Source organism: Mus caroli, chromosome 2 (assembly GCF_900094665.2).
Source record: "Mus caroli chromosome 2, CAROLI_EIJ_v1.1, whole genome shotgun sequence".
NCBI lineage: Eukaryota > Metazoa > Chordata > Mammalia > Rodentia > Muridae > Mus > Mus caroli.
In genome coordinates this window covers 82,409,833-82,419,567 of record NC_034571.1, presented here as the reverse complement: position 1 = coordinate 82,419,567, position 9,735 = coordinate 82,409,833, and positions in this window count along the sequence as shown.

The window sequence follows — 9,735 nt, the reverse complement described above, 5'->3', positions numbered from 1 at the left end:
GGCTCCGATTCTAAAATTGGATAGACCAATATCCAGTTAATTATTGTGTGTAATATACTATTGCTCTGATTAACACTCGCATTGTGGATAAGTAGTGGCTTTCATTATCTCTTCTGACCACTTTTGTCTGAAAATTGCCAATTAGATACCAGTGTAGCAACATATGCTTGCTTGTATATTCCACTTGCTGGGAAGGTATTTTCCAGCCTTCACTTTCACTTTTATGTTGCTGCAGCTTCCTAGCCTTGCTAGTAGTTAGCAAAACGTTTTATTTTGTTTCTGTTAGTTTTTAAATACTTTAAATTAGTCCACGTTTTAAAATTGGAGAGTCATTTATGGTACTCACTTCAGCAGCACGTACATAATGAAGCTATAATACTTAAAATAGGATTTTCATGACTCTGGTACAAAGAGAAAATTTTCATGTAAATTCATGATGTGTGCTGAATGTTTTAAGGGCCATTTGTAACTAGAATTATTTAAAGATGCAGTCATTCTCTCTTATGCATTTTAGTGATGACTCTGAAAAGACTCTAATAAATACTGTGGTAGCAGTAAAAGACATTTAGAAACTGGGGTTCTTGGCTTTGGTTGTTGTTCATTCTTTTGTTTGTCTTTATTTTTTGTTTGTTTGTTTTTCTTTAGCCTTAAAGGGAGCTTTATTTGAGGGACTGCTCATGTATATAGTACAATGATGTGTTTAACATTGATATTAAATCTAGTAAATATTGTAGTTTCAAATTAAGATTTTAGTAATGTCATAGTTATTTTATAGACAGCTATGCCTTTTCTTCTTAAAATTAGTGATATAATAGTTGAGTGACATAGAGCCAAAGAATTGTTTCTAGTCAAAGTTAAGAAAGTTAGGAGATAATAATAATTCAGTCATATCTTTTATTACCCCTAGAGATTTGTTAATCATCCTTTAATTGAGAAAGCAACGGAGTGGATAATCAAGCTCTACTAAAAATATAAACAACATTATGTTCTAGCGCTATGTGTTTTCCTTAAACAATAATTTTTCCTGCTGATTAGAATTATGGTGTTATTCTGCCACCTGGTGGACATTATTTGTAAGCAAAACCAAAAATCAAATAGCTATTGTTCTGAAGAAGTTTGTTCTATGATTAGAGTATGAGAAAAGAAATTTCATAAAATTTTACAAGACGTGAAGTGTAAACACAAAGAAATTAGACTTAAAATCCATGTAAATATATACACGTAGGCAATGCACACATATATTTCTTACTCCTAGAGTATATTTATCCATTATAAAGCCTTATACCCCCTCTGTCAATTCTAAATCATATATTAATGCAAATGTAATCCTCCTCCCCCAAACATCAGGAAAATTAGAACTGTCATAAGCTGGGTATTAGACAATATAGTGCTGATTTCATTTATCTAAGAAGCACAGGTAAGGAGGAATACCTGAGTGTCAACTCTTACACTGAAAATGATACAAGATTTCCAATTTACATGTAAAACACCAGACTTGTTATGCATTTCAAACTTTGAGATTAAAGTATGCACTAGTTTAGCACACAGTTCTAAGAGTTTACTTCAATACTTGAGACAATTAGATAAACCTGCCTGGAACTGAGGATATGGCTCAGGAGTTAAAGGCTAAGCTTTCAAATACAACTACAAACCTGTGTGATAGATTATCCTTATCCTTGTCAGAAATGGATACTGTAAGTTTGACTCAGTAGGGTTTAAGTTAAAGCCACCACATGTTCATTATTATTTCATTATTAGCCACCCATATATTTAGTCACTTAATTTCTTTGTCATTGTATTTTTTAAAAAATGTTTTAGTATCTTGTTTTAAAATGCCTTTCACATAAATTAATCAAACAAACACTTGAGAGTTCACAATTTACTGTCCACAAATGTATTCATATGTTTTTTTAAAATAATTGTTTTATTTATATACATTCCAAATCCCCCCCCCCTTTCAGTCCCCCTTCCAGGTTCTTAACTGCATTCCTCCTCCAGTTGCCTCTGAGAAGGTGCTCACCACTCTATCCCCCCAACCGCCAAGCAAACTTCCCCTTTCCCTGGGCATCAAAACTCAACAGGATTAGGTTTGTCCCCTCTCACTGAGACCAGACAAGGCAGTCCTCTGCTAAATAATGCCAGGACCTCAGAACAGCCTGTCTTAGTAAGGGTTTCTATCCTGAACAAGCATCATGACCAAGAAGCACTTGGTGAAGAAAGGGTTTATTCAGCTTATTCTTCCACATAGCTGTTCATCACCAAAGGAAGTCAGGACTGGAACTCAAACAGTGTAGGCAGCTGATGCCTAAAAGATGGCGCTGGTTTCCAGTACACAGTGGCCATAAACAACACCACTGCGCAGGTGCTAGCCAGAATCTGGTGCCAACCCCTCCTGAGCAGGTGCATGCAAATTAAGGTGCCAGCAGACTGACCAATCCCAGGAGGACACAAAGCTTTTCCCTGTGCTAGGGTGTATAAAAGCATTCCTCCCTGGGTTCCTGGGGTCCCCATAGCAGCATTGAGGCGTTCATACAATAAAGCTGTTGAGAAGAATCCGACCAACTGTGTTGTGTCTTCCTTGCCGGACGAGGTGGGTGTGACAAAACAGGTTAGGAAGCAGGAGCTGATGCAGAGGCCATGGAGGGATGTTCTTTACTAGCTTGTATCCCCTGGCTTGCTAAGCCTGCTCTGTTATAGAACTCAAGACTACCAGCACAGGGATGGTCCCACCCACAAGGGGCCCTCCCCCCTTGAACACTAATTGAGAAAATGCCCCACAGATGTATCTCATGGAAGCACTTCCCTAACTGAAACTCGTTTCTCTGTGATAACTCCAGCTGTGTCAAGTTGGCACATAAAACCAACCAATACACAGCCCTTATATGATCTTTGATTGGTGGCTTTTCTCTGGGAGCCCCCACCAGTCCAGGATCTTGGACACTGTTGGTCTTCCTACAGGATTGCTATTACTTTAGGCTCCTTCAGGGCTTCCCTAATTCTTCCATAGGCATACCTGACCTCAGTCCAATGGCTGACTGTATCTGCATCTGCCTCAGTCAGTTTGTAGAGGTTCTCAGAGGACAGCCATGCTAGGCTCCTGTCTGCAAACACAATATTACAATATTACATCAGTGATAATATCAATATTAGGTGCCCATCCATGGAAGGGATCCCAAGTTGGCCTTTCTTTCAGTCTCTGCTCCATTTTTCTCCCTGTATTACTTTTAGATGGGAACAATCCTGTGTCAAAAATATGAAGTTAAGTTGGTGTCCCATCTCTCCACTGGGGACCCTGACAATCTACTGGAGGTGGTATATTCAGGTTTCATCTCTGCACTGTGGGACATTTTGACCAAGGTCACCCCCAATGAGTCCTGGGGACTTCTCACATCCCTGGTCTCAGAGACTTTCTAGAGGATCCCCTCGAACTCCCACAACCAGCAGCTGCATATTTCCATTCATTCAACAGACCCTCTGGGCTTCTCTCCTCTCTCTCCACCATACCTGGTCCACCCCTTCTTTCCTCTACCCCTCCCCTCACCCACCCAGGATCTTCATTCCTTTTGCCTCCTGTGATCATTTTGTTCCCCTTTATAAGTAAGTTTAAACCATTATCACTTTGGCCTTCCTTCTCATTAAACTTCTTACAGTCTTGGGTTCTTTAATGTTTATTCCGTACTTTTAGACTAATACAATGCATTTCATTATGCATCTGACACCTCAGTAAGTATGATAAATTTAGTCCCATCAATCAGCAAGCAAAATGCATGTGTCTGCCTTTTTTATAGCTGAATATTATTTCATTGTGTAAATGGATGACATTTTCTGTATCCATTCTTCAGTTGAGGGACATATGGATTGCTTCTAGTTTCTGGCTATTATAAATAAAGGGGCTATGAGCATAGTGGTGTACATGTCCTAACAGTATGGTTCAGCATCTTTTGATTCTTCTGTTGAGAATCAATGTTTAAGAGAATTCTCAAGGAGGAATCTTGAACAGCTGAGAAGCACTCAATATAGTACTCAAAGTCCTACACAGAGCAATTGGACAACAAAAAGAGGTCAAAGGGATATAAATTGGAAAGGAAGAAGTCAAAATATCAGTATTTGCAGATGATATGATAGTATACTTCAGTGACCCTAAAAATTCCACCAGAGAACTCCTAAACCTCATAAACAACTTCAGCAAAGAAGCTGTATATAAAATTAACTCAAACAAATCAGTGGCCTTCCTCTACTCAAAGAATAAACAGGCTGAGAAAGAAATTAGGGAAACAACACCCTTCACAATACTCACAAGTAACATAAAATACCTTGGTGTGACTATAAGCAAGTGACAGATCTGTATGACAAGAACTTCAAGTCTCTGAAGAAAGAACTAGAAGAAGATCTCAGAAGATGGAAAAATCTCCCATGCTCATGGATTGACAAGATTAATATAGTAAAAATGACCATCTTGCCTAAAGCAATCCCAATCAAAATTCCAACTCAATTCTTCAGAGTTAGAAAGAGCAATTTGCAAATTCATCTGGAATAACAAAAAAACGGATAGCAAAAAAAAATATTCTCAACAATAAAAGAACTTCTAGGAGAAGCACGTTCCCTGAACTCAAGCTGTACTACAGAGCAATTGTGATAAAAACTGCATTGTACTATTACAATGACAAGCCGGTCAATCAATGGAATAGAATTGAAGACCCAGAAATGAACCCACACACTTATGGTCACTTGATCTTTGACAAGGGAGCTAAAACCATCCAGTGCAAAAGGACAGCATTTTCAACAAATGGTGGTGGTTCAATTGGAAGTCAGCATGTAGAAAAATGCAAATTGATTCATTCTTATCTCTGTGTACAAAGCTCAAGCCCAAGTGGATCAAGGACCTCCATATAAAACCAGACACACTGAAACTAACAGAAAAGAAAGTGGGGAAGAGCCTCGAGCACATGAACTCAGAGAAACAATGCTGAGGTTCCACCTCACACCAGTCAGAATGGCTAAGATAAAAAACTCAAGTGACAGCAGATTCAGCCGAGGTTGTGGAGAAAGGAAAACACTCCTCCATTGCTGGTGGGATTGCAAGCTGGTACAACCACTCTGGAAATCAGATTGGGGGTTTCTCAGAAAATTTGACATAGTATTACTTGAGGATCCAGCAATACAACTCGTGGTATATTCACAGAAGATGATCCAACATGTAGTAAGGACACAAGCACCCTTGAGTTCATAGCACCCTCATTTGTAATAGCCAGGAGCTGTAAAGAACCCAGATGTCCCTCAACAGAGGAATGGATACAGAAAATGTGGTACATTTACACAATTGAGTACTACTCAGCTATTAAAAACAACGACTGCATGAAATTCTTAGGCAAATGGATGGAACTAGAAAATATCATGCTGACTGAGGTAACACAATCACACAATAACAGACATGATATGTGCTCACTGCTAAGTGAATATTAGCACAGAAGTCAGAATACCCAAGATACAATTCACAGACCACATGAAGCTGAAGAAGAAGGAAGACCAAAGTGTGCATACTTCAGTCCTTCTTATAATGAGAAACAAAATACCCATGGGAGGAGATACAGAGACAAAGGGTGAAGCAGTGACTGTAGGAAAGGCCATCCAGAGACTGCCCATCCTGGGGATCCATCTCATACACTATTGTGGATGCCAAAAGTGCTTGCTGACAGAAGCCTGATATAGGTGTCTCCTGAAAGACTACCAGTGCTTGACAAATACAGAGGTGGGTTCTCTCAGCCAACTGTTGGACTGAGCATAGGGTCTCCAATGGAGGAGCTAGAGAAAGGACTGAAGGAGCCATAGGAGCTTGTAGTCCTGTAGGAGGGACAACAATATAAACCCACCAGTACCCCTAAAGCTCTGAGGGACTAAACCACCAACAAAAGAGTACACATGGAAGGACTCAGGACTCCAGCTGTATATGTAGCAGTCAGTTATCAATACAAAGAGAGGCCCTGGGTCCTAGGAAGGCTCAATATCCCAGTGTAGGAGAATGCCAGGGCCAGTAAGCAGGAGTGGGTAGGTTGGTGAGCAAGGAGAAGGGAGAGAGAATATGGGTTTTTCAGAGGAGAAACCAGGAAAGAGGATAACATTTGAAATATAAATAAAGAAAATATCTAATAAAAAACAATTAATAAATTAAAAGAATGAAAAAAAGAAAAAAAGAAAAGTTCAACATTCTTAGTCATCAGAGAACTACAAATCAAAAGAATCCTGAGATTCGACCATACTCCAATCAGAATGACTAAGATCAAAAAACACAGGTGACAGCCAATATTGGGGAGGATGTGGGAAGAGAAACACTCTCCCATTGCTGGTGGGAGTGCAAGTTGGTACAACCAATCTGGAAATCTGTCTAGCGGTTTCTCAGAGCATTGGACATAGTATTACCTGAGGACCCAGCTATTCTACTCCTGGCATATTTTGTTTTCTAGTTGCTTTTACTAGTACTTCAATACTCTATTGAATTGATAGTGAGAGAGTGGACAGACTTGTCCCTGATTTTAGTAGGATTGCTTCAAATTCCTCTCCTTTTAATTTGATGTTAGCTGTTGGTTTGCTCTCTATTGCTTTTATCACTTTTAGTTATGTGTCATGAATTGCTGATCTCTTCAAGACTTTTAACATGAGGGGTTTTGTATTCTGTCAAAGACTTTCTTAGCATCTAATGAAATGATTATGTGCCTTTTTTCTTTGAGTTTGTTTATATTGTTGATTTATTTATTTATTTTTATTTTTTTAGATTTTTTTATATTGAACCACCCTGGCATCTCTGAGATAAAGCCTACTTGATCGGGATGAATGTTGTTTCTGAGGTGTTCTTTGATTTAGTTTGTGAGAATTTTATTTAGTATTCTTTCATTGATACCCATAAGTAAAACAGGTCTGAAGTTCTCTGTCTTTGTTGGGTCATTGTGTGTTTCAGTTATCAGAGTAACTAACTGTGGCTTCATAGAATGAATTAGGTAGTGTTCCTTTTATTTCTAATTTGTGGATTCGTTTGAGGAATAATTGTATGGAGTAATTGCATTAGCTTTTCATCGAAGGTCTGGTAGAATTCTGCACTAACAATATTTTGACCATCTTGACCTGGGCTAGCTTGCTAGTGCTCTCTCTCTCTTTCTCTCTCTCTCTCTCTCTCTCTCCCTCTCTCTCTCTCTCTCTCTCTCACACACACACACACACATTTTTAATGACTTTCTATTTTTTTGCAGGGTGGGGTGGGTTATGGTACTCTTTAGATAGTTTACCTGACATTGATTAAACTTTGGTCTTGGAATTATCTTTTCTTTTTAATAGATTCTCCAATTTTGTCAAGTATAGGTTTTTTTTTGTTTTTTTTTTTTTTAGTAAGGTAAGATAACTTGGTGAATTTCATCAGTTTCTGTTGTTTCGTTTAGTTTTTCAATTTTGATTTTGCTTTGGGATATTGTCTCTGTGCTCTTTAGTTAGTTTGGTTAAAGGTATTTGTATCTTGATTTTCTCAAGAAACAGCTGCTAGTTCGGTTGATTCTTTTATCTTTTTCTTTGTTTCTAGTTGGCTGATTTCAGCCCTGAGTTTGGCTATTGCCTTCTGTCTACTCTTGTGACTATTTGCTTCTTTTTGTTCTAGAGCTTGCAGGTGTGGTGTTAAGTTGTATAGGGTATCTCCAATTTCTTTATGAAGGCACTTAGTGGTATGAATTTTGCTCTTCACACTGCTTTCACTGCATCCCATAAATTTGGTAATCCTGTGCCATTATTTTCATTGAATTCTAAATAGTCTTTAATTTCTTTATGTTCTTCCTGACCAAGTTATCATTGAGTAGGGAGTTGTTGAGCTTCCATGAGTATTTGAGCTATCTGTCGTTTTTGCTGTTATTGAAGTCCAGCCTTAGTCTGTGGTGAACTAATACAATACATGGGATGATGTTAATCTTATTGTACCTGTTGAAACTTGTTTTCTTTCCATATGTTAGATTTTGGAGAAGGTTTCTGAGGTGCTGAGAAGGTTTAGTCTTTTGTTTGGGGGTAAAATGTTCTGGAGATATATGTTAATTTTTTTGTTTCAGAACTTCTACTAACTTTACTTTGTCTCTGTTTAGCTTTTGTTTCAATGACCTGTCAATTGAGAAACATGGGGTGTTGAAGTCTCCCTTTTATTGTGTTTGGTTGAATGTAGGTTTTGAGTTTTAGTAAAGTTTCTTTTACGACTCTGGGTACCTTTGCATTTGGGACATAGATGTTCAAAATTGAGACTTCATCTTGGAAGATTTTTCCTTTGATTAGTATGAAGTGTCCTTATCCACATCTTTTGATTACTTTTGGTTTTAAGTATATTTTATTGGTTATTTGAATGGCAACTTCAGCTTTCTTTGGGGGACCGTTTTCTTGGAAAACTTTTTTCTAACCCTGTGCTCTGAGGTAGTTGCTCTCTTTGTAACTGAGGTGTACTACTTGTATGCAGCAAAATGATACTTCCTGTTTTCTTATCCTTTCTGTTAGCCTTTTTTTTTTATTGGTGAATTGAGGCCATTGTTCTTGAGAGATAATAAAGATAAATGATTTTTTGTTTCTATTAGTTTTGTTGTTGAAGGTGGTATTGTGTGTGTGTGTTCATGAACATGTGTGCTCATGTGTGTGTGTTATTTCCTTCTTTTGAGTTTTCAGTGAGATGATTAATTTCTTGGTTTGTCCATGGGTATAGTTAGTCTCCTAGCATTGGAATTTTCCTTCTATTATTGTCTGTAGAGCTGGACTAATAGAAATATATTGTTTAAATTTGTGTCTGTCATGAATTATCTTGGTCTCTTCATCTATGATGATTGAGAGTTTGACAGGATATAATAGTCTAAGATGGCATCTGTCGTCTGTTAGGGTCCACATGATCTGTCTTTTAAAGTCTATTGAAAACTCTGGTACAGTTCTGATAGGTCAGCCTTTATGTTACTTGGCCTTTTCCCCTTACAGTTTTTAATATGCTTTCTTTGTTCTGTACATTTAACATTTTGATTATTATCTGCTGAAAATATTTTCTGATACAATCTATTTGGTGTTTCATTGGCTTTCTGTATGTTTATGGCCATCTCCTTCCTTAGGTTAGGGAAGTTTTCTTCCATGAGTTTGTTGAAGATGTTCTGGCCTTTTGAACTTGGAATCTTTACCCTTTTCTATTCCTACTATTCAAATATTTGGTGTTTTCATAGTATGCAAAATTTCCTAGATGATTTGAGTTAGGAACTTTTTATATTTGGCATTTTCTTTAACCAATGTATCAATTTTTTCTATGTTGTCTTCCACACTTGAGATTCTGTCTTCTATCTCTTATATTCTATTGGTGTTGCATTCATTTGTAGTTGCTGTTCTTTTTCCTAGGTTTTCCATTTCCAGGATTGCCTCATTTGTGGTTTTTAGGCATTTTTTATTTCTATTTTTATGTATTGGATCACTTTGTTCAATACTTTCACCTGTCTGATTTTATTTTCCTGTATTTCTTTAAGGTATTTATTTGTTTCCTCTTTAATAGCTTCTACCTGTTTGTCTGTGTTTTCCTCTATTTTTTTAAATATTTTTTATTACATATTTTCCTCAATTACATTTCCAATGCTATCCCAAATTCCCCCATACCCCCACCCCAGTTCCCTACCCACCCATTCCCATTTTTTTGGCCCTGGCGTTCCCTGTACTGGGGCATATAAAGTTTGCGTGTCCAATGGGCCTCTCTTTCCA